Below are 23,279 nucleotides of genomic sequence, written 5' to 3' on the forward strand. Positions count from 1 at the left end.
TATCAGTGCAGTTTTATGCAACAAACTCTGCTTACGGGAAATCTTTCTTGGTTGACAAGATGTACAGACTGTGTAGGAAGAGGAAGAAAGAAAATGGAGCCTTAGGAAGCAGCAATAGTGTTCCATCAGGAGAATTGCCTGTTGATAATTAATGAGACATTCAAGTCAAAATTTTAAGTTAGCTTTCCAAATGACTTAGCTGTCACTCTCCAAGTGTTTCTAACTTTTCTGAATAGAACCTTTAATTATTCTTTCTATAGTTTTAAAGCATTACCAGATGCAGCATTTGATTGGAATATATTAGGCAGAGGGGGAAATATTTGGAACTAAATCCATATTAAAATTAAGACTTGTTTTTAAGTGGATGTCCATTAAAGGTAGAAAAATATTTGGGAAAAGTGCAAAGGTGTGTTTAGTAACAATAATAAGAGCAGACAAGTACATCTATCTCCCTTTCTGTTGTGGAGGCTCCACATTCAAGGCAATTGCTTTTCAAATCTTGGTTCTCTAAATTGTTTCCCCCCTCTGTTTTGAATATTTGTTTTTTTAAGTTAGTGTCAGCAAATTAATTGAAATTACACTTCCATACTGGAACACGTTTATATTCCTGGGTCTAGTACTGCTTCTTTTGTAGTTCAAATATGTATGACTTGGAGTTTTAAAGTAAAAATTAGAAAGTTATTTGTGGATAAACTAAAAAAGTTGCACAACTGACTGAGCTCTTGGGATAAGGGTTCACTAAACTCTTGGGATAAGTTTAGTGGAAGAGATTCGAATATCCAAATGGCTAACATTTTATTCCTTTTTAACAATTGAAATACCCTGTTTTAGTCCCTAAGAATTCTCATCACATAGTAAGCCAGATTATAAAATACTTATTTTTTAAATTAAATCTATATATTGACTTATCAATCATCTTATTGTACAATCAAAATTAGAGTTCTTTGGTTTGAAAACAACAAGTAAGAGTCTCCAAATAACTTTTTAAGACTTACTTAGCTTTGTGGGTGATATTTTCATGCAAATAAGTAAGGGTGGGTTTTATATTTTGTAGTTTTTGGTCCTATTTTAATGCTCTTTATATGGCAGTATGTATATAGTGTGTTAAATTCCTCAAAACTCGCCTTAAAAATCTTTGAGATGAATACTTTTGTGCAACTGTGTTTTGAATAAAGCCACAACAGTGTTAAAACACAAAAATGCAGTACTCCTGATTATTCTTTTGTTTCTGACTGTTCCTTGTTTTTTGTTTTTGGTGATTGCTATAACTTAGTTTTTAAAACCAAATTGCTTCAAATAAATTGAAGATTTGTTGTTAATGATTAGTTTCAGTGCATGATATTCACTTTGAATACTACCATTGGGAACATTGAAGATTATTTTTTAAATACAACTGAGAGCCTGACCAGGCGGTGGTGCAGTGGATAGAGTGTCAGACTGGGATGCGGAGGACCCAGGTTTGAACCCCGAGGTTTCTGGCTGAGCGTGAGCTCATCTGGCTTGAGCATAGGCTCACCAGCTTGAACGAGGGGTTGCTGGCTTGAGTGTGGGATCGTAGATACAACCCTATGGTCACTGGCTTGAGCAAGGGGTCACTTGCTCTGCTGTAGCTCCTCCCATCAAGGCACATATGAGAAAGCAATCAATGAACAACTAAGGAGCTGCAACGAAGAACTGACACTTCTCATCTCTCTCCCTTCCTGTCTGTCCCTCTCTCTTTGTCTCTTTTAAAAACAAAACACAGCTGAGAAACAGCTTGAAAGTTTACTTATTTACACACTTGAATGTGATATGAGGCATTGTGGTTTAACAATTTAATTCAGGATCTGCCTTAACTTTTTAAAAAATAATTTAGCCCTGGCCGGTTGGCTCAGCGGTAGAGCGTCGGCCTAGCGTGCGGAGGACCCGGGTTCGATTCCCGGCCAGGGCACACAGGAGAAGCACCCATTTGCTTCTCCACCCCTCCGCCGCGCTTTCCTCTCTGTCTCTCTCTTCTCCTCCCGCAGCCAAGGCTCCATTGGAGCAAAGATGGCCCGGGCGCTGGGGATGGCTCTGTGGCCTCTGCCCCAGGCGCTAGAGTGGCTCTGGTCGCAACATGGCGACGCCCAGGATGGGCAGAGCATCGCCCCCTGGTGGGCAGAGTGTCGCCCCTGGTGGGCGTGCCGGGTGGATCCCGGTCGGGCGCATGCGGGAGTCTGTCTGACTGTCTCTCCCTGTTTCCAGCTTCAGAAAAATGAAAAAGAAAAAAAAAAAAAAAAATTTAAAAAATATTGACTTTAGAGGGGAGAGAGTGAGAAAGTTGGGGAGGTGGAGAAAAATGGGAAGCATCAACTCATGGTTGTTGCTTCTTTGTGTGCCTTGACTGGGTAAACTCAGGAATTTGAACTGACAACCAGCATTCCAAGTCAACATCTGTGTTCTATAAAATTTTTATCTTCATTTTTTAAAAATTTAAGTGTGAGGAGAGAAGATAGACTCCCACATGTGCCCCCACTGGGATCCACCCCAGGACCCCCATCTAGGGCTGATGTGCATAATTGAGCCATGGCTGAGGGAAGGGAGAGAGAGAGAGAGTAGCAGATGGTCGCTTCACCTGTATGCCCTGATCAGGAATTGGACCTGGGACTTCCCTATGCCGGGTGGACGCTCTACCACTGAGCAAACTGGCCAGGGCCCCTTGTTTTCTATATTTTAAAGAGAGGCTTTGAAGATAGGACATCTATTCTCTCAATTGCTGAAAATTTCTCCACTGTTGTTCCTTAGACTGGATGCAATCATACTCTGCAGCTGTTGCTTAATAATTGCATTCTACTGCATTTTCCATGTATTAATCAGCCTAAGATTTGACTGGCTTGGGTAATTTGTCCGCTGGCAGCTACTTGTGTTACTAGTCTATTGGACAACCCTAACTTAATTACAAAATGAGTTGATCTTCCAGGAGAATCTTTAAAAGATGTATATAGGTGGAATACTTTTATTTCATACAAATCTAACCACTTTTTTGGGTGGTAAGACCTTGAAGCAGGGTTACCCTGTAATATCAGTTCTGATTAAGAAAGACAAAGAAGTAAGTATGACTTTTTCAATTTGATGAATGTTTACTAATAATTTAAGTTTTTGTTAAGGCATCATTTGGACGTGGTTACTTATAAAATGGACGCATCATCCACATTACTGATGAATACTGGCACAGACTACTGAATAGGTGCACTATGCTGGTGAACACAACCTTTCTAGCCATTCAGAAAGTTACTTTGACACTGTAAATACTTCCCTATTTCTCTGATTATCCTTTTAGGTACTCAGACTGCACTGTCTTGTAGGTGAAGGCTATAATCTGTGCACTCCACTTTTAGTTGTGACTTCCTGAATAAACTCAGTCCACAGCTCCAGAATTACCGTACCTCACAAAGGCCATACTAGGTTTCTCCACTTGGAGGCATTTTCTCCCAGAGTCCTCCTCTTTTGGCATCCAGAAGCCTCGGTGGAGCTCAACGTTATTTATATAGACAGCTGTAATTGAGGAATACTGGGATTGGTAGAAAAATCATAAGTGTAATGGAATTATAACTAATTATTTATGTGTGTAATTGAAGCAACTAAACTCAATCAATGACAACGTTACCAGGGGAAACTCATCTCTCTGCAAGGGAAGCAAAGAAGCCAGTGCAAGTATGGCGCTTTCAGCTGTACATGCCCCTCTGGTTCTCTGAACACATACAAAGTTAAGAACAAACTCATTTCTATAGTGTTGAGGATTTATATTTGTTGAAAATAAGTGAATTATTTCTGAATAGGATTCCAGGTGAGGGTGCTTCTTTTTTTTTCTTTTTTTTTACCAGGCTATCTCTTATATCGTAACAGCGAGAAACAAACGTCTTGCCACACAATCGATCAGTTAGCCAAATTAAGAAATTAGGAGTCTTTAATTAGCCAGTTACACAGACCGCATGGAAACCTAAGTCGTTCAAATCAATGCGGCCCCAACTGCATTTTGGAGTTAGGTTTTATAGGAAGGATTACATACTGATTGAGGAATGTGGAGGGGAGAAAGCATAGCAGTAAAACAAAGCAGTGAAACAAGCTTTCTTACAGTGTTTATCTGTAGGGTTAATTCAGGGAGAAACACTCTGAGAACACCTGCTACTTTGTAAAGCTAGTCCAAGGCCATAGTCTGGGAAACCAGCCTCAAGGTCAAGAATAGGGAGTCTATTCAGAAAGAGTAAGTTCTACTAAAAGTCTCTTTGTTTTAGAGAAAGTAAATTTAAAAAAATTATTCATGTTGCCTGACCTGTGGTGGCGCAGTGGGATAAAGTGTCGACCTGGAACACTGAGGTTGCCGGTTCAAAACCTTGGGCTTGCCTGGTCAAGGCACATATGGGAGTTGATGCTTCCTGCTCCTCCCCTTTCTCTCTCACTCTCTCTCCCCTCCCTCTCTCTAAAAATCAATAAATAAAATATTAAAAAAAAAATTATTCATGTTAAGAGCCTTTCTTTTCCACACTTCACTATCTATACTGGGATATGTGGAGAGAAAGTTCTTTTTATTGTTTTGACACATTTGGCATTTTATCCCCCCTACCTCATGACTAAGGTTCCTAGGCTATAACTATTGCTATGTGGATAAAAACTCTAGAATTAAGCCTCATTCATTTAGTTTTTACTTCCTTTGTCACTTCAAGGACTTCAGCCTTAGAGTTGAGTTTCTCTAAATCCTCTTTCTTTCGCCTGACCAGGCAGTGGCACAGTGGATAGAGCGTCGGACTGGGATGTGGAGGACCCACGTTTGAGACCCTGAGGTCACCAGCTTGAGCCCAAAGGTCACTGGTTCAAGCAAGGGGTCACTCAGTCTGCGGTAGCCCCACGGTCAATGAACAACTAAGGAGCCATACGAAGAATTGATATTTCTTGTCTCCCTCCCTTCCTGTCTGTCTGTCCCTCTCTCTGACTCTCTGTCTCTGCCACAAAAAAATAAAAACAATACTAAATAAATAAATAAATAAATTCTCTTTCTTTTTGTCAAACTCCCCTGGGGCGAACCAATCACATCATGCAGATAATCTTATCCTAGCATCACTACTTCAGATCCTTGATAGAAGGCTTCAATAGATAGATCGGGAGATTTTATTTATATGTGTAAGTGCTTTAAATGCTTAAATTGGAATAAAGTGCTCTCCTGGGATACGTTTTTTTGAGCTAAATTGTGTCCTAGTCCTATGGGACACTTGCCTTTAAATTTTTACCTTAATTTCCCCAAATCCTTAACCCAAGATATAAAGCAGTTTTCCTTTTATTAGGGAACTATCTTCACAATGGGGTCACTCCAGATTCTGGAGTCCCAAGCAGTGGGAACAGGATTTGAGCATTTTTTTGGGGGAAAAGCAGTAGGATTTCAAATTGGAGGAACGACTCTAGTTATGGAGGAAAAGAGATAAAAAGCATGACTTTAGTGTTTGCCCCTAAATTTTAAAAAATAATTGTAGGATCTTGGCCAAATCCTCAACTTCTCAGATTGTGTACCCCGCCATTTTCTTTTCTTTTTTTGTTTTTACAGATACAGAGTCGGAGAGAGGGACAGATAGGGACAGACAGACAGGAAGGGAGATGAGAAGCATCAATTCTTCCTTGCAGCTCCTCAGTTGTTCATTGATTACGTTCTCATATGTGCGTTGATGGGGGTGGAGGCGGGCACAGCAGAGTGAGTGACCCCTTGCTCAAGCCAGCGACCTTGGGTTTCAAGCCAGCGACCTTTGAAGCCAGCTATCATGGGGTCACGTCTAGGACCCTACGCTCAAGCTAGCGACTCAGCGCTCAAGCTAACGACCCGGCGCTCAAGCCACGACTTCGGGTTTCAACCTCCGGCCTTGGCGTCCTAGTCCCACACTCGATCCACTGTGCGACCGCCTGGTCAGGCTGCACTCTGCCGGCTTGACTGGCAGTCCCTTCCTGCGCCCCTAATTTTATTGGGGAACCATATGGCAAAAAGTCTGACAAACCAAGCTTTTAGATTAAAGAGCGGAAGGGAGAAGCTGGAAGATTAAAAGAAACGCCATGAACAAACCCAGGCAGCCGAATGGCTCTGCGAGGGCACTTTCCCAGACACCTCGGATTGGGCCAGAAAAATTGCAATCACGGTCACGTGCCCTCGCCCCGCCCTCCCAGCCCCGACAGATGGGTGCAGGCGCGCCCACACCATTCAGGCCGCGAGTTGAGCAAGCGCGTGGTGAAGGGAGCAGTTGTCACCCTGAGGTCTCGTGTCTGTGATGGGCAAGAGAAGTTCTCGGACCTTCTTCCGCTTCCCTCCTTTTCGGTCCACATAGTGCACATTCAAACTCGCCTGTTGGGGTTGGAAGGGATGGAGGAGGTGGAGGGACTGAGCAAAAAAGGAAAAATAAGAAAAAAGATCATGGACACAGACAATAGTGCAGTGATTGCTGGGGCGGAGGTGCAGAAGGTATACCGAGGGTAAATGGTGATTGACTTGATTTGACTTGCGCCGGGGGTGTGGGGGTGGGTGGGGCGTGATACAACGTACAGAAAATGTGTTGTGGAATTGAGCACCTGAATTCTGTATAATTTTGTTAAACAGTGTCACCCCAGTAAATTCAATTAAGAAAAAAACTTGACCTTCCTTTTTTATTCATTCACTCCTATATATTTTACAATCCTCTCTTAACGATTTAGAACTTCTGTCTTCTTTTTAATTAGTCCCAGATATTGAATTATTCTTTTTTGTTGTTGTTGTTTGTTTTTTACAGACACAGAGAGTCAGAGAGAGGGATAGATAGGGACAGACAGGAACGGAGAGAGATGAGAAGCATCAATCATTAGTTTTTCGTTGTGACAGCTTAGTTGTCCATTGATTGCTTTCTCATATGTGCCTTGACCGTGGGGCTACAGCAGACCAAGTAACCCCTGACTCGAGCCAGCGACCTTGGTGAGCTTTGCTCAAACCAGATGGGCCTGTGCTCAAGCTGGCAACCTCAGGGTATTGAACCTGGGTCCTCCACATTCCAGTCCGACACTCTATCCACTGCACCGCTGCCTGGTCAGGCTATTGAATTATTCTTTTTTTTTTTTTTTTTTAATTTTTTAAGACTTTATTTATTCATTTTAGAGAGGAGAGAGGGAGGAGAGAGAGATAGAGAGAGAGGGGAGGGGAGGAGCAAGAAGCATCAACTCCCATATGTGCCTTGACCAGGTAATCCCAGGGTTTGAACCAGTGACCTCAGCATTCCAGGTCGACGCTTTATCCACTGTGCCACCACAGGTCAGGCTATTGAATTATTCTTAACCCCACATTCATGAATACAATCCAATTTAGCAACAAGGAGCGGCAGTGTATATGTACCTTTTTAAGATCAGGTAGAACTGTCATTGGCCGGAGGCAACTGCCCCTCCCTGTCCTTTGTCCTGGTTATGGTGCAGGATGACACTTGGGTGACCTTTACTTCTTGTCCTTAGCCTGCTATTCCATGTCATTCCTATTTTCTGTCTTAAAGCCAGCATGGCTGGAGTGATCTGAGTCTCAATAGTTCAGTCAAGTCGGTTTCCAAGGATGAAACAATTTTGGAAAATCTGTAGAGCAACCATCTACCCAGAGAAAAAACATTGGAAAATGACACGCAGCCCATGTGTAAAATGATAAAAAGTTTCAACATACCTAGGATCCATTTCTTTGCTGGAAGGAAAGAATGGTTTCATTGTGGAAATTTTGCACAGCTCAACTTGCAGACACAATTTTTTTTCTTCTTTTAGGTTGGGCAAATGAATTGTAGTTTATTAGAAGTGTCTCAAATTATTGAATAAAAACTGTCATCAAATTACACTTTTTATTGAAATCAGTAAGCTGTTAGAGAATATTTGCTTCCATTTGTCTTGTACACCAGAAGATGTTTCTTTGGAGCTATGGAAGATGAAGAAGACAATTGAATTCTTGTGTAAACAACTTTTAGAAAAATATTAAAGGATGGGTTTTTGTTTCTATAGAATTAGCAATTGTAAATATTTAACTTCAGGAAAACTAATGTCAGTAGCTTCTCAGACATTTTCAACAGCTTTTACAAAAACAGTCACATAATTGAGATAAAACAAAGACCATCTACTTCATTTCAAATAAGTGATGAGAACATACCTGTATTTTAAGAAGCCAAGATTTTCTATTAAATAACATCATTTTTCAGAAAAGGATTTTCCTTTCAACAGAGTAGATATTTGTTATTTTTTTCTTCTTAAATTGAGGGATTGTGTCTTTAGCTGATGCTGCCACAGTACTCAAAAATAGTTATTAGCAGAAGTTGATAGTGAATTTGTTTTGTACAACCCATGGGACATTGAGAAGCTACTTGCTGAGAAAGGGGTTATTGCCATCTGATCTATGTGACGAAGCCAAAGCATTATACTGATTCTATGATAAACCTCCTTTTCTGTCATCTGTTTTCCCTTCTACTACTATTTTATATCAGCCTTGAGTTGCATTTGGAGTTCAAGGACAAATAAGAAGTCATATAATGTAGGCTGTTATATAATGACACAATATCAATTCTGTGATCTGTTTCTAAGGCTCTCTGTCCTTGATAATAAAATACTATGTGCTGTTATGGTTATGAGTTTTCACTTCATAGTACTGATTATTTTTCATTATTTTTAGTTCACATGAATGAAAATTACGGTCTTACAGGTTTTTCTGTGTTCAGTTTTTACAAGTCGTTTGCAATTAACAGATGAAGAAGAAACCAATGGAAAGGTTATGTACAAATCCTTTTCAAGGTAAGGAGGCCTATAGCCATGATCAAAGCCATAAGATATAGAAGAATGTTCATTTAATAAGACTTTTTAAAACCTTTGTTTAAGGCACTTAAATGCTAGGAAAACAAGAGGAAATAATACTCAGTTCCATCCCTTGAAGAACACAGTCTAAACACAAGATTAAGAGCCAAGAGAGAAAAGATGGAAGGTAGACAGCTTGTGCCCAGGAAGCTTGGAGGGTGCCAGAACCTTGATTATCTTACTTCAGTGAAGGTCTGACCTTCTGTTTAGCAGAGTTTGATTTGGTCAGTGCAAAGTTGACCAGTTTCTGAAGGGCAGATTTGTGTCTGTCTAAACCAGCTGTGTCAATTTATTAGTTTATAGGGAGATTGTTTATTTACATAGACTGCTGTATTCTTGTTCAATGTTCTACATCAGTGATCTCCAATAGAAATATAATATTGTCCACAAATATGAGCTACAGAAGTAATTTTAAAATTTCCAGTAGCCATATTAAGAAAAGTAAAAAGAAACAGGTAAAATTAATTTTAGTAATATAGTTCATTTAAACCAATATATCCAAAATATAATAATTTCAACATGTGATCATTATAACAAAATTACTGAGATATCTTACATTTTTTAATACAAAATCTTCAAAGTGCATTTACAGCGAATCTCAATACAGATTAGCCATGTTTCAAGTATTCATGTAGCTACATGGAGGTCTGGAAGACTGTATGTCCTTCAGAGAGAAGGTAACTGGAGGGCAGGGGGCTCATCAGACGCTCTCTGCTGAGCATGGACCCAGAGCAGAGGGTGTGAGGTGGTCGGAGGATATTTTACTGGCCTGGCAAACATGATGGCCTTACTCTGATCCACACTAGGGCATACCTTTTAAGTGGTTTTCATATTTGTTGTATTTAGCAGGGGGCAATGCTCTACCCATCTGGGGCGTTGCTCTGTTTCCACCGGAGCCATTCTATTGCCTGAGGTGGAGACCATGGAGCCATCCTCAGTGCCCGGGCCAACTTTGCTCCAATGAAGCCTTGGCTGTGGGAGGGGAAGAGAGAGACAGAGAGGAAGGAGAGGGGAAGGGTGGAGAAGCAGATGGGCGCTTCTCCTGTGTGCCCTGGTGGGGAATTGAACCTGGGACTTCCACACCCCGGGCCGACACTCTACCGCTGAGCCAACCGGCCAGGGCTAAATGAATGTATTTTTATTATAAATGTATTTTAAGAATAAAAATTATAATCATATTGCCAATAGTTGAGAAAATACTGCAAATAAAAATTGCTACAATACATTAATTCCTTATTACAGTATATATTTTTATTTAGTTGGAATCATAGCTATAAATTCATATTGTTTGTTTTTCCCTTTATGTAATAATGCATAAAATTTTTCCCCACATTATTAGAATTTCAAATGAAATAGGATTTCAAAACAAATGGAATTTTAAAGAAAATAGAATTTTCATCTGCAGATATGGCATAATTTATCCAATATTTTAATATATTTATTTCTCCTTTTTTTTGCTATAAAAACACTGCAATGAACAGCTTAACACTATGATTGCTTTCCCATATTTTATGACAGTTCCTTAGAGTAAATTCTCAGAAAGTTTAAAGCATATTAATATTTCTGACTCTTCTTTTTTTTTTTTTGACAGAGAAAGAGAGAGAGTCAGACAGAAAAGGAGAAAGAGATGAGACGCATCAATTCTTTGTTGCAGCTACTTAGTTGTTCAGTGATTGCTTTCTCATATGTGCCTTGATGGGAGGGGGAGGCTATAGCACAGAGAGTGATCCCTTGCTCAAGCCAGCGACCTTGGGCTCAAGCCAGAGACTTTGGACTTTAATCCAGTGACCATAGGGTCATGTCTATGATCCCACACTCAAGCCAGCAACCCCTCACTCAAGCTGGTAAGCCCGTGCTCAAGCCGGAGACCTCAGGGTCTCGAACCTGGGCACTCCGTGTCCCAGTCCAATGCTCTATTTACTGTGCCACCACCTGGTCAGGCTTCTGACTTTTAATTGCAAAACTGTTTTCTAAAAAGACTTTTAACAAGCTATCATTGACGATGAAAACAATAGTTTTACTTTACCTGTGTTTATAATGGTTATTATCTTCCTTAGAATATTTATTTATTTAATAGGCTTATCTATTCATTTATCAAGCACTTATTTTGATCCAGGCCGTGCTCTAAGCACTCAGGAGTATAGCAGTGAATAAAACACAAACAGCCCTGGGATACCTCAGTTGGTTAGAGCCCGGTGGTTAGAGCATCATCTTGATATGCAAAGGCTATGGGTTAGAACCCCAGTCAAGGCACATACAGGAACACATTGATTTTTCTGTCTGTCTCTCTCCCTTCCTCTCTCTCTAAAAAACAACAACAACCCCCCCCCCCCCACACACACACACAAAACAGACAAACATTACTGTCTGATACTCCTGGGTGAAACAAAACAACAAAAACTAGATAAATAAATAAAATGTATGTCCCAAAGCAAAATAAATAAATAAATAAAGCAGGAAAAGGAATATGAACTATTATTGGTATGAGCATTTTAGAGTAGCTAGTAAAGCTCTCATTGAGTAGGTGACAAAAGTTTAAAGAATACCTTAAATTTAAATCACAAACCTATAGAAAACTTGCAAATACAGTGTGTCCGTAAAGTCATGGTGCACTTTTGACCGGTCACAGGAAAGCAACAAAAGACGATAGAAATGTGAAATCTGCACCAAATAAAAGGAAAACTCTCCCAGTTTCATACCTATTCAGTGCAGTTCGATGTGGTCTCACGCACAGATTTTTTAGGGCTCCTTAGGTAGCTATCCCGTATAGCCTCTACAGACTCGTCACTGACTGATGGCCTACCAGAATGAGGTTTCTCCACCAAACTGCCGGTTTCCTTCAACTGCTTATCCCACCGAGTAATGTTATTCCTATGTGGTGATGCTTCGTTATAAACACGCTGATATTCACATTGCACTTTGGTCACGGATTTGAATTTAGCGAGCCACAGAACACACTGAACTTTCCTCTGTACCGTCCACATCTCTACTGGCATGGCCGTGGGCTGCTTCGCTGTATACACGGTGTTATGTCATGATCTGCGCATGTGCACATGCTCCACATCATCCTACAGCAACTGGGAGGGTTTTCCTTTTATTTGGTGCAGATTTCACATTTCTATCATCTTTTGTTGCTTTCCTGTGACCCGTCAAAAGTACACCATGGCCCTGGCCGGTTGGCTCAGTGGTAGAGCGTCGGCCTGGCGTGCAGAAGTCCTGGGTTTGATTCCCGGCCAGGGCACACAGGAGAGGCTCCCATCTGCTTCTCCACCCCTCCCCCTCTCCTTCCTCTCTGTCTCTCTCTTCCCCTCCCGCAGCCAAGGCTCCATTGGAGCAAAAGATGGCCTGGGTGCTGGGGATGGCTCCTTGGCCTCTGTCCCAGGCACTAGGGTGGCTCTGGTCACAACAGAGCGACGCCCCGGATGGGCAGAGCATCGCCCCTTGGTGGGCGTGCTGGGTGGGTCCCGGCCGGGCGCATGTGGGAGTCTGTCTGACTGCCTCCCCATTTCCAGCTTCAGAAAAATACAAAAAAAAAAAAAAAAAAAAAAAAAAAAAAAAGTGCACCATGACTTTACGGACACACTGCATAGTAGGCAAAACATTTTCCCCCTGAACCATTTAGGAATTAGTTACCCATGTAATATTTCACCTCCTCAAATACTTTAGTGTGCCTTTCATAGAACCAAAGATATTCTTCCATATAACCAAAATATAATAATCAAAATAAGGGTACTCACATTGATATATTAATACTGTCTTATCCTCATACTCCAATCATCACAACAATGCTCTTTATAGCTAACGGATTTAGTTCTGCATCATGAGTTGGTGCATTTAGTTATTTCTCTTTAGTCTCCTTCAGTCTGAAGCAGTTTCTCAGTGTTTCTTCAACTTTCTTGACCTTGACACTTTTGAAAATTCCAGCCCATTTATTTTGTAGAATACAGGTATCGCCAAATTTAGATTTGTCTGCTGTTTCCTCATGATTTGACTTAGTGCTATCCATTTTGATAGGCATATTGCAGAAGTGATGCTGTGTTCAAATATATTGATTATAGTTGACATGCAACATCATATTGGCAATGCTGTGTTCTTGTTGCATCTCATCAGGTGGCATATAATTTCTATTTGTTCCATTTCTAATAGTGTTTACTTTGATCTGTTGATGTGCATGGTATTTTCCCAGCTTCCCCATGGTAAAATTAGTCTTTTTCTCTTTTTATTATTTAGTTTTATTTTTTAGTAAGAGGAGGGGAGGGAGAGAGACTCCCACATGTGCCCCAACCAGGATCCACTTGTCAAGTCCACTAGGGGGTGATGCTCTGCCCATCTGGGGCCATTGCTCCGTTGTTCAGCCACGGAGCCCTTTCTTTAGCGCCTGAGGCAGCTAACGGAGCCAATGGAGCCATCCTCAGTGCCCAAGGCTAACTTTGCTCGAACCAATGGAGCCAGTCTGTGGGGTGGGGGGAGGGAGAAGAGAGAGGGTAGAGAAGCAGATGGTTGCCTCTCCTGTGTGCCCTGACCAAGAAAAGAACCCAGACATCCACACACCAGGCTGACTCTCTACCACTGAGCCAACTGGCCGGGTTGCCTTCTTCTCTTTGTAATTATTTGCTTGATCACATTCTTCATAAAACTTTCAGTTTGTTTATATCAATATGAGCTCATAGTTTCTTATTTTAGTCAGTGAGTGAGTATACTTATTTTAGTGTTTATTTTTATCTATTCATTTTAGAGAGAAGGGAGGGAGGAGCAGGAAGCATCAACTCCCATATGTGCTTTGACCGGGCAAGCCCAGGGTTTTGAACCAGTGACCTCAGCATTTCAGGTTGATGCTTTATCCACTGTGCCACCACAGGTCAGGCCTTGTTTTGGTGTTTAAATTGTTTTCAGATTTTCCCATTGGAACCTCTTCAAACTAAGCTCCCGTATTCTTTTGACATGCCCCGTCATTCTTTCAGCACTTCCTTGCTTTCTTGTACACCAAGATGTTCCCGGCTTATCTTATACTTTCCTGTCCCAGCCCTGGAATCAGCCATTTCTCCAACAAGCCCTTGAGAATGGGTACTAAGTGTGCTCATTGCTTTTGGAGGGTTGCTCCTCCCAGACTTTCTCAATGAACAGAGGATACATATGTGTATACATATTTACATATACATGTATACAAACAATACACAATATATTTTTTCATATCTATCTACCTATCTATTATCTATCATCTATCATCTATCTATCTATCTATCTATCTATCTATCTATCTATCTATCTATCTATCTATCTATCATCATCTATCATCTTTTAAGTGAGAAGAGGAGAGATAGAGAAACAGACTCCTGCATGCTTCCAGACCAGGATCTACCTGGCAACCCCTGTCGGGGCTGATGTTTGAATTAATCTAGCCACTAGCTGCTAGAGGGGAAGAGAGAAGGGGGAGAGGGAGGGAAAGAGAAACAGATGGTCGCTTCTCATGTGTGCCCTGTCCAGGGATCAAACCCGATGTCTGCATGCTGGGCCAATGCTCTATCCATGGAGCGAGCCAACTGGCCAGGGCCCATATCTATACTGCTCACAAAAATTAGGGGATATTTTAATATCCCCAATGTTGACAATGATTTTTTTTTTTTGTATTTTTCTGAAGTTGGAAACAGGGAGGCAGTCAGACAGACTCCTGCATGTGCCCGACTGGGATCCACCCGGCATGCCCACCAGGGGCGATGCTCTGCCCATCTGGGGCATTGCTCTGTTGCAACCAGAGCCTTTCTAGCGCCTGAAGCAGAGGCCATAGAGCCATCCTCAGCGCCTGGGCCATCTTTTGCTCCAATGGAGCCTAGGCTGCGGGAGGGGAAGAGAGAGACAGAGAGGAAGGAGAGGGGAAGGGGTGGAGAAGCAGATGGGCGCTTTTCCTGTGTGCCCTGGCCGGGATTTGAACCCGGGGCTCCTGCACTCCAGGCCGATGCTCTACCACTGAGCCAACCAGCCAGGGCTGACAATGATTTTTTATAGTTTAGCAAGTTCAGCTCTCTCCTACAATGACTCAATTTGTTGTTTATAACAATTGCTAAAAAGATAAGCTTTCTACTAAAGGGTCATGTCAAAATAGCATTGTTAATTTTGCCATTTTTGTCTTCTGAGGTCATTCTATTTTCTGTGTCAAATTTCAACTTGTGTAATAATCAGTGTGTTTGGGCTACTGAAGTCACTTTTTTGTGTGACAAAGAGAGAGAGAGAGACAGAGAGAGGGACAGATAGGGACGGAGAGACAGAAAGGTAGAGAGATGAGAATCATCAATTCTTCATTGTGGCACCTTAGTTATTCATTGACTGCTTTCTCATATGTGCCTTGACCGGGGCGCTACAGCAGAGTAAGTGACCTCTTGCTAGAGCCAACAACCTTGGGATCATGTCTATGATCCCATGCTCAAGCTGGTAACCCTGCTGGTGAATTTTCACTCAAACTGGATGAGCCCATGCTCAAGCGGGCGACCTCGGGGTTTCGAATCTGGGTCTTCCACATTCCAGTTCGATGTTCTATCTACTGTGCCACCACCTGGTCAGGCACTTTTTTTTTTCTTCCATTCAATAGGTAGCCATCACCACACACTTAAAATCCTGGTGTAATGTCCACTAAATTTGTCCTACAGTGTTAGAATGGATGTTCCTCATTGTAGTGTATTAACCTCCAAGTTTTAATCTTGGGAACTATTATTTTACTTGAAGGTAAATAGAAAAAATATTTTAGTGAAAACATGATGGCTATTAGCACCCAGAGAAAGAACATGTTTTAAAAGCACAAGCATGATAATAATATAGGACATAATTACTATATTCAAATGCTAAAATTCTGACTTAATGGGTTATTAAAAGTATTAAAAGACTAATTATGTGTTCTTGTATTAGTCTCCTGTTGCTGCTATAATAAATTCCACAAATTTAGTCCCTTTAAACAATGCAAATTAATTTTCTTACAGTTCTGGAGGTCAGGAGTCTGCAAAAGGCCTTACGCTGCTAAAATCAAGGTGTCTTCAGGGCTGTGCTCCATCTGGGGGCTCTAGCGGAGAAGTCATCCTTGCCTTTTTCAGCTTCCAGACATTGCCCACATTCCTGAACTTATAGCTCCTTCCTTCAAAGATAGCCATTGCATCACTCTGACCACTTCTACTATCATACCTCCTCTAAGTTTCCTCTCAAAATCCTTAATTTAATCACACCTGTAAAGTTCCTCTTGCCATGTAAGGTAAAGTTTTCACAGGTTTTGGGGATTAGGGCATAGACTTCTGGGAAGGGGTGGGATGATTATTCTGCCTACAACTTCCTTTAAATCAAAATCTAAAGAGATATTTTCCTGCCTGACCAGGGGCTGGTGCAGTGGGTGGAGCATCGACCTGGGATGCTGAGGACTCAGGTTCGAAACCCCAAGGTTGCTGGCTTGAGTGTGGGGTTCACCAGCTTGAGCGAAGGGTCGCTGGCTTGGGTGTGGGGTCATAGACATGAGCCCATGGTCGCTGGCTTGAGCAAGGGGTCACTGGCTCAGCTGGAGCCTCCCCCCCCATCAAGGCATGTTTGAGAAAGCAATCAAGGAACAATGAAAGCCCGCAACTATGAGTTGATGCTTCTCATCTCTCTCCCTTCTTGTATGTTTGTTCCTGTTTCTCTCTCTCTCTCTCTCTCTCTCTCTCTCTCTCTCTCAAAAATAAATAAATAAAATAAATTTCTCCATAGCTGAGTAGTTTAAAGTGCTATGAAATCAGCAATGAATACATAAACTAATTTCTAGAATAATTTGCTTTTAAAAAGGTTTTTGGATGCTTTAAAGTAATTGCGTATTACAGACTAACCTGGACTTTTTGTATAACTGAAAAAAGTTATACCAAGAAACTCTCAAATAATATCACTGTATCACATACCTCTCTCCTCTCTGACCAGATTGATATCTTTCCAGATTTTGTGTTTTCCTTTAGCTTTTTACTTTGATCCGAATCATTGGAATTTTTTGTGTTATAATTTTAAATATACATTATAAATCATTTGAATGTTCCTTAAGCCAGTGGTCCCCAACCCCCGGGCCACAGACCGGTACCAGTCCGTGGGCCATTTGGTACCAGTCTGCAGAGAAAGAATAAATAACTTACAATATTTGTGTTTTATTTATATTTAAGTCTGAACGATGTTTTATTTTTAAAAAAATGACCAGATTCCCTCTGTTACATCCGTCTAAGACTCACTCTTGACACTTGTCTCGGTCACATGATACATTTATCTGTCCCACCCTAAAGGCTGGTCCGTGAAAATATTTTCTGACATTAAACCGGTCCGTGGCCCAAAAAAGGTTGGAGACCACTGCCTTAAGCCACTGTTTTTATATAAAAATTATAGACAGTGGTGGGATTCAGCCTGTTCCCAGGTTCAGCAGATAAAATGGCACTTGTAATCAGAATTCTCTCTAAGGTGGGCACCTGGGCAGCCACCCAATGTGGAAATCACAAATTTACATTCCTTACTCCTTTTTTAATGTTCATATGTACAACAGCGTATTCTGAGCTCCTGTAGTAATGTTCATTCTGCCATAGATGAAAAATATTGCAAAGTGACGCCAATCAAGAAGCAATAAGGAAATATCTTAAATAACAGTTTTATTGTTTTTTATCAGGTATTATTTAATATTTTTTCATTTATATATATATATTTTTTTTTTTTTTTTCATTTTTCTGAAGCTGGAAACAGGGAGAGACAGTCAGACAGACTCCCGCATGCGCCCGACCGGGATCCACCCGGCACGCCCACCAGGGGCGACGCTCTGCCCACCAGGGGCAATGCTCTGCCCATCCTGGGCGTCGCCATGTTGCGACCAGAGCCACTCTAGCGCCTGAGGCAGAGGCCACAGAGCCATGCCCAGCGCCCGGGCCATCTTTGCTCCAATGGAGCCTTGGCTGCAGGAGGGGAAGAGAGAGACAGAGAGGAAAGCACGGCGGAGGGGTGAAGAAGCAAATGGGCGCTTCTCCTGTGTGCCCTGGCCGGGAATCGAACCGGGGTCCTCCGCACGCTAGGCCGACGCTCTACCGCTGAGCCAACCGGCCAGGGCTTCATTAATATTTTAAACTCATAATATAATCTAGTTTTGTGTATCTCTTTTATTGTTCTTATTTAAGTATTAAATGCATGAAATAGGCCCTGGCTGGTTGGCTCAGCGGTAGAGCGTCCGCCTGGCGTGCGGGGGACTGGGGTTCGATTCCCGGCCAGGGCACATAGGAGAAGCGCCCATTTGCTTCTCCACCCCTCCCCCTCTCCTTCCTCTCTGTCTCTCTCTTCCCCTCCCGCAGCCAAGGCTCCATTGGAGCAAAGATGGCCCGGGCGCTGGGGATAGCTCCTTGGCCTCTGCCCCAGGCGCTAGAGTGGCTCTGGTCGCCGACAAGCGACGCCCCGGAGGGGCAGAGCATTGCCCCCTGGTGGGCATAGCGTCGCCCCTGGTGGGCGTGCTGGGTGGATCCCGGTCGGGCGCATGCGGGAGTCTGTCTGACTGTCTCTCCCCGTTTCCAGCTTCAGAAAAAATACAAAAATAAAAATAAAAAATAAAAAAATAAATGCATGAAATAATAAACTACCTTTCAGTATATTGTTTTTTTATACTTAAAATGGTCATTAGGGCAGAGAACTAGTTGTTAAATTCTTTGAATCCCACCACTGTCTATAGTCTATAATCACTGGGTCTATAATCTCCATACAACATTAGGTGGTTAACTCTTTCATAGACTGGCACAAGTCTGCAGACCAGTGGTTGAAAAACACTGCCTTAAACAATCAAAGCCTAAAACCCATCTGTGCCTTGCTTTATTATCTGATTAGAAGACTTTCTAATTGAATTTGATGAGAGAGGATAGGATGAAATCAATATAAACAAAATCAGTAAAGAAAGCAACAGACTTTAAGAGGAAGTTAGGGAGTGATCACAAACAGCTTTGTGCAGATAAAATAGATTTCCATTCCAAGATTCTGCTAGTAAGAGCTTGACAATTGTAGAACTATACTATTTTCAATTACAGTAAGTAAAATATTAGTTCTAAATGAGTTAGTAAAAATTGATATATTTTAAATCATGTAAGTGAGTTAACATTGTTATTGATTCTTCTTTCTTATTTCTTTAGTGAAATCAGTTAAGTCAGTGAGAGATTTGATGAGGGGAGGAAGTTACATTAAGTGCGTGTCTAAACTACGGTTTTGAATTTGAAAATATCTAGACCTCCCCTGACCTGGTATTATCTTCCCAGAGCCCAGACATTGCCCGTTTGATCCCCGGGCAGGATACATACAGAAACAAATTGATGTTCCTGTCTCTCTCTCCCTCCCTCCCTTCCTCTTTCTTTCCAATTAATAAATAAAAATTAAAAAAGAAAATATCTAGTCCTCAGTTATTTGTAGGTTTTAAAATTTATAGAATCAGAATTTATAAGTATAATGTATTTACATGAAGAATAATCATTCATGTAGATCTGAATAAACCCTCCTAAGGTAACTTTCTAAAATCCAGATTTGAAATTTCTTTTATTATGTTTACAATCAACAGAGATTCTTGGTTGCTTGTGTTGTTCATAGTGACCCTCTAAATTGTACTAGAATACTGTACACTCATACTTCCTCCCACTCTACCATATTACCTACATTCTGCTAGAAGAGCAAGCTTTGTTTTCTAAGCACTTTGAAAGAAAGTAAACAGATCTAAGAAGTAAAACTGGAACAGAAAATTAAAGATGTAGCCCTGGCCAGTTGACTCAGCAGTAGAGAGTCAGCCCAGGTGGAAATACTGAGTTTGTGGATTCCTGGCCAGGGCACCCAGGAGAAGCGCCCATCTGCTTCTCCACCCTCCCCCTCTCCCTTCTCTCTCTCTCTTTCCTTCCTGCAGCAGTGGCTTGAAGCAATTTGGTCCCAGGCGCTGAGGGTGGTTCCATGGCCTTGCCTCAGGTGCTGAAATGGTTCGGTTCGAGTAACAGGAGTAACAGCCCTAGATGGGCAGAGCATAGCCCCCTAGTAGGCTTGCCGGGTGGGTCATGGTAAGGGTGCATGTGGGACTCTGTCTCTGCCTCCAAGCCTCTCACTTGAAAAATAAAAAAAATAAAGATGTGAAGAATTTCCCACTAGCCAGGACTTTGGGGAGGGCAGGGAGCTGAAAGTCTTAATTTTTTATTTTTATTTTTCATGCAGAAATGAGATTCTCCTTTATGTCACTCAAAAGAATTAGTCGAGAAGAAGTTTTTGGCTTATAATTTTTAGGAATAATGTGAATGTTCTGGATAACCTTTGGCTTAATATAGTGGTTCTCAACCAGGGGAGATTTTGCTCCCCAGGGGCCATTTAGCAATGTCTGAAAGCATCTTTTTTTTTTTCTTCTTTTTTGTATTTTTCCAAAGTTAGAAGCGGGGAGGCAGTCAGACAGACTCCTGCATGTGCCCGACTGGGATCCACCCGGCATACCCACAAGGAGGTGATGCTCTGCCCATCTGGGGCATTGCTCTGTTGAGGCCAGAGCCATTCTAGCACCTGAGGTGGAGGCCATGGAGCCGTCCTCAGTGCCCGGGCCAACTTTGCTCCAATGGAGCCTTGGCTGTGGGAGGGGAAGAGAGACAGGAAGGAGAGGGGGAGGGGTGGAGAAGCAGATGGGTGCTTTTCTTGTGTGCCCTGACCAGAAATCAAACCTAGGACTTCCACACTCCAGGCCGATGCTCTACCACTGAGCCAGCTGGCCAGGGCTGTCTGGAGGCATTTTTTTGTTTGTCACAACTGGAGTTAGGAGGTACTACGGCTTCTAGTGCAGCAATTTTCTTTTCTTTCTCCCTCCCTCCCTCCTTCCCTCCCTCCCTCCTTTCTTTCTTCTTTCTTTCTGACTTACTCTCTTTCTTTCTTTCTTTCTTTCTTTCTTTCTTTCTTTCTTTCTTTCTTTCTTTCTTTCTTTCTTTCTTTCTTTCTTTCTTTCATCAAGTGAGAAGCGGGGGGGGGGGGGCAGAAAAACAGACTCCCTCATGCGCCTGATTGGGATCCACCAAGCAACCCCTGTCTGGAGCTGATGCTCTGCCCATTAGGGTAGCTGCTTTGTTGCTAGGCAACTGAGCTATTTTAGTGCCTGAGGCCAGGCCATGGAGCCATCCTCAGTGCCCAGGGTCAACTTGCTCATGGCTGCAGGAAGGGATGAGGGGAAGAGGGAAAGAGAGACAGAAAGAGACAGAGAGACAGAGAGAGAGAGAGAGAGAGAAGGGGAGGGGGAGGGGTGGAGAAGCAGATGGTCGCCTCTCCTGTGTGCCCTGGCCAGGAATTGAACCCAGGACTTCCACACGCCAGGCTGATGTTCTACTGCTGAGCCAACACTCCAGGGCCTAGTGCAGCAATTTTCAACCTGTGTGCCATAAACTTTTTTTTTTTAAGTGAGAGGAGGGGAGATAGTGAAACAGATTTCCGCGTGCGCCCTGACCAGGTTCTACCTAGCAATCCCCATCTGGGGCCAATGCTCAAATCAACTAAGCTATTTTTAGCACCTGAGGCTGATGCACTCAGACCAACCAAGCTATCCTCAGAGCCTGGGTCAACACTCAAACCAGTCCAACCACTGTGGGAAGAGGGAGAGAAGTGGGAGAGAAGCAGATGGTCACTTCTTATGTGTGCTCTGACTAGGAATTGAACTCAGACGTCCATATGTGAGGCTGAAACTCTATCCACTGAGCAAAAAAATTTAAAACATGCAATACCTGCTTGACCAGGCAGTGGCGCAGTGGATAGAGCATTGGACTGGGATGTGGAGGACCCAGGTTTGAGACCCCGAGGTCGCCAGCTTGAGCACAGGCTCATCTGGTTTGAGCAAAGCTCACCAGCTTGGACCCAAGGTCGCTGGCTCAAGCAAGGGGTTACTCGGTCTGCTGCAGCCCCATGGTCAAGGCACATATGAGAAAGCAATCAATGAATAACTAAGGTGTCACAACGAAAAATTGATGATTGATGCTTCTCATCTCTCTCCATCCCTGTCCATCTGTCTCTATCTATCCCTCTCTCTGACTCTCTCTCTGTCTCTGTAAAAAAAACAACCCCCCCCCCAAAACCATGCAATACCTGACCCTTTAAGTAAGTTTTTTTTTTTTTTGTATTTTTCTGAAGCTGGAATCGGGGAGGCAGTCAGACAGACTCCCGCATGCACCCGACCGGGATCCACCCGGCACGCCCACCAGGGGGCGATGCCCTGCACATCCAGGGCGATGCTCTGTCGCGAACAGAGCCACTCCAGCGCCTGGGGCAGAGGCCAAGAAGCCATCCCCAGCGCCCGGGCCATCTTTTGCTCCAATGGAGCCTCGGCTGCGGGAGGGGAAGAGAGAGACAGAGAGGAAGGAGAGGGAGAGGGGTGGAGAAGCAGATGGGTGCCTCTCCTGTGTGCCCTGGCTGGGAATCGAACCCGGGACCTCCGACGCCAGGCCGACGCTCTACCACTGAGCCAACCGGCCAGGGCCCCTGACCCTTTAGATTGTCAAATCAAAAAATGAAAACAGCCAATATAACAATAGCCATCCAGTGTGAATGAATCTAAATTACACCTATTTGTCAGATTGGCAAAAATATATTTTTTGTGGTGCAGCAGATTTTTAGTAATTAGTTTCAATGTGCCATGAGATGAAAAAGGTTGAAAACCACTATTCTAATGGGTAGAGGGCAGGGATGCTGATGAACATCCAACAGTGTACAGGACAGCCCCCACAGCGAAGACTTACTCCCCAAAATGTCAATAGTGAAACTGAAAAAATCTTGGGTTAATAGAATGTTGTTTAACTTTTGACAGGCTTTTAGTGGCATGATGTCAGATAGTGTTTATAATTTTTATTTGAAAAGTATAAGCACTAGAGGGCAGTCCCTGCCCAACAGATGGAACTGATTGATGTTGCTTTACTTGGGAGGTATTAGAGTTAAAAAAGAGCTTCCCATTTAGGTCAGTGTTTTTCAGTACTCTGTTCACCAGTCATTTCATGCAGAGTTAACTACTCTGATGTTGTGTGAAGATTATAAACCCAATGATTTTAGTCAAATTAGCTTATGCTCAGGGTGACTGCCACTTACCAGCCTGTATCATCGATGAAAATGCTACTGAGGTTGTCTTAGATATCTTTGGAACTTGTAAGCTTGTTGGATCAACATATTGCATTATGAAGAGTGTTTATAAATCATGAGCAACAGACAAAAAGCACTTGGAGAAATTTATGTGGCATTCAATGCATCATAGATATGGAGTTCAGAAACTGAGCACCAGCTTCTACCATGTTGCACTGTTATGTGCGATAAGATAAAATTTTATTTATTGTGTGTTTCCGTTTCCAGCTGGCTAGGTCACCAGTTCCCAAGTGTAAAAAGGTTGAAAACCACTAATTTAGGTCACTGGAAAATAAATAATGTGGGAGATCCTTAAGAAATTATTTAAGCCCTGGCAAGAT

The 23,279-nt window shown here is 42.5% G+C and overlaps 1 non-coding gene across 1 annotated transcript; it reads right to left on the reverse strand.

Moving 5' to 3' along the window:
- Nucleotides 1–22,231: 22,231 nt before the first annotated feature.
- TRNAP-UGG (transfer RNA proline (anticodon UGG)) lies at nucleotides 22,232–22,306 on the reverse strand. Its single transcript has one exon. It is a non-coding gene; the product is annotated as a tRNA-Pro (tRNA).
- Nucleotides 22,307–23,279: the final 973 nt, after the last annotated feature.

This window comes from Saccopteryx bilineata, chromosome 3 (genome assembly GCF_036850765.1).
Source record: "Saccopteryx bilineata isolate mSacBil1 chromosome 3, mSacBil1_pri_phased_curated, whole genome shotgun sequence".
NCBI classification, from domain to species: Eukaryota; Metazoa; Chordata; class Mammalia; order Chiroptera; family Emballonuridae; genus Saccopteryx; species Saccopteryx bilineata.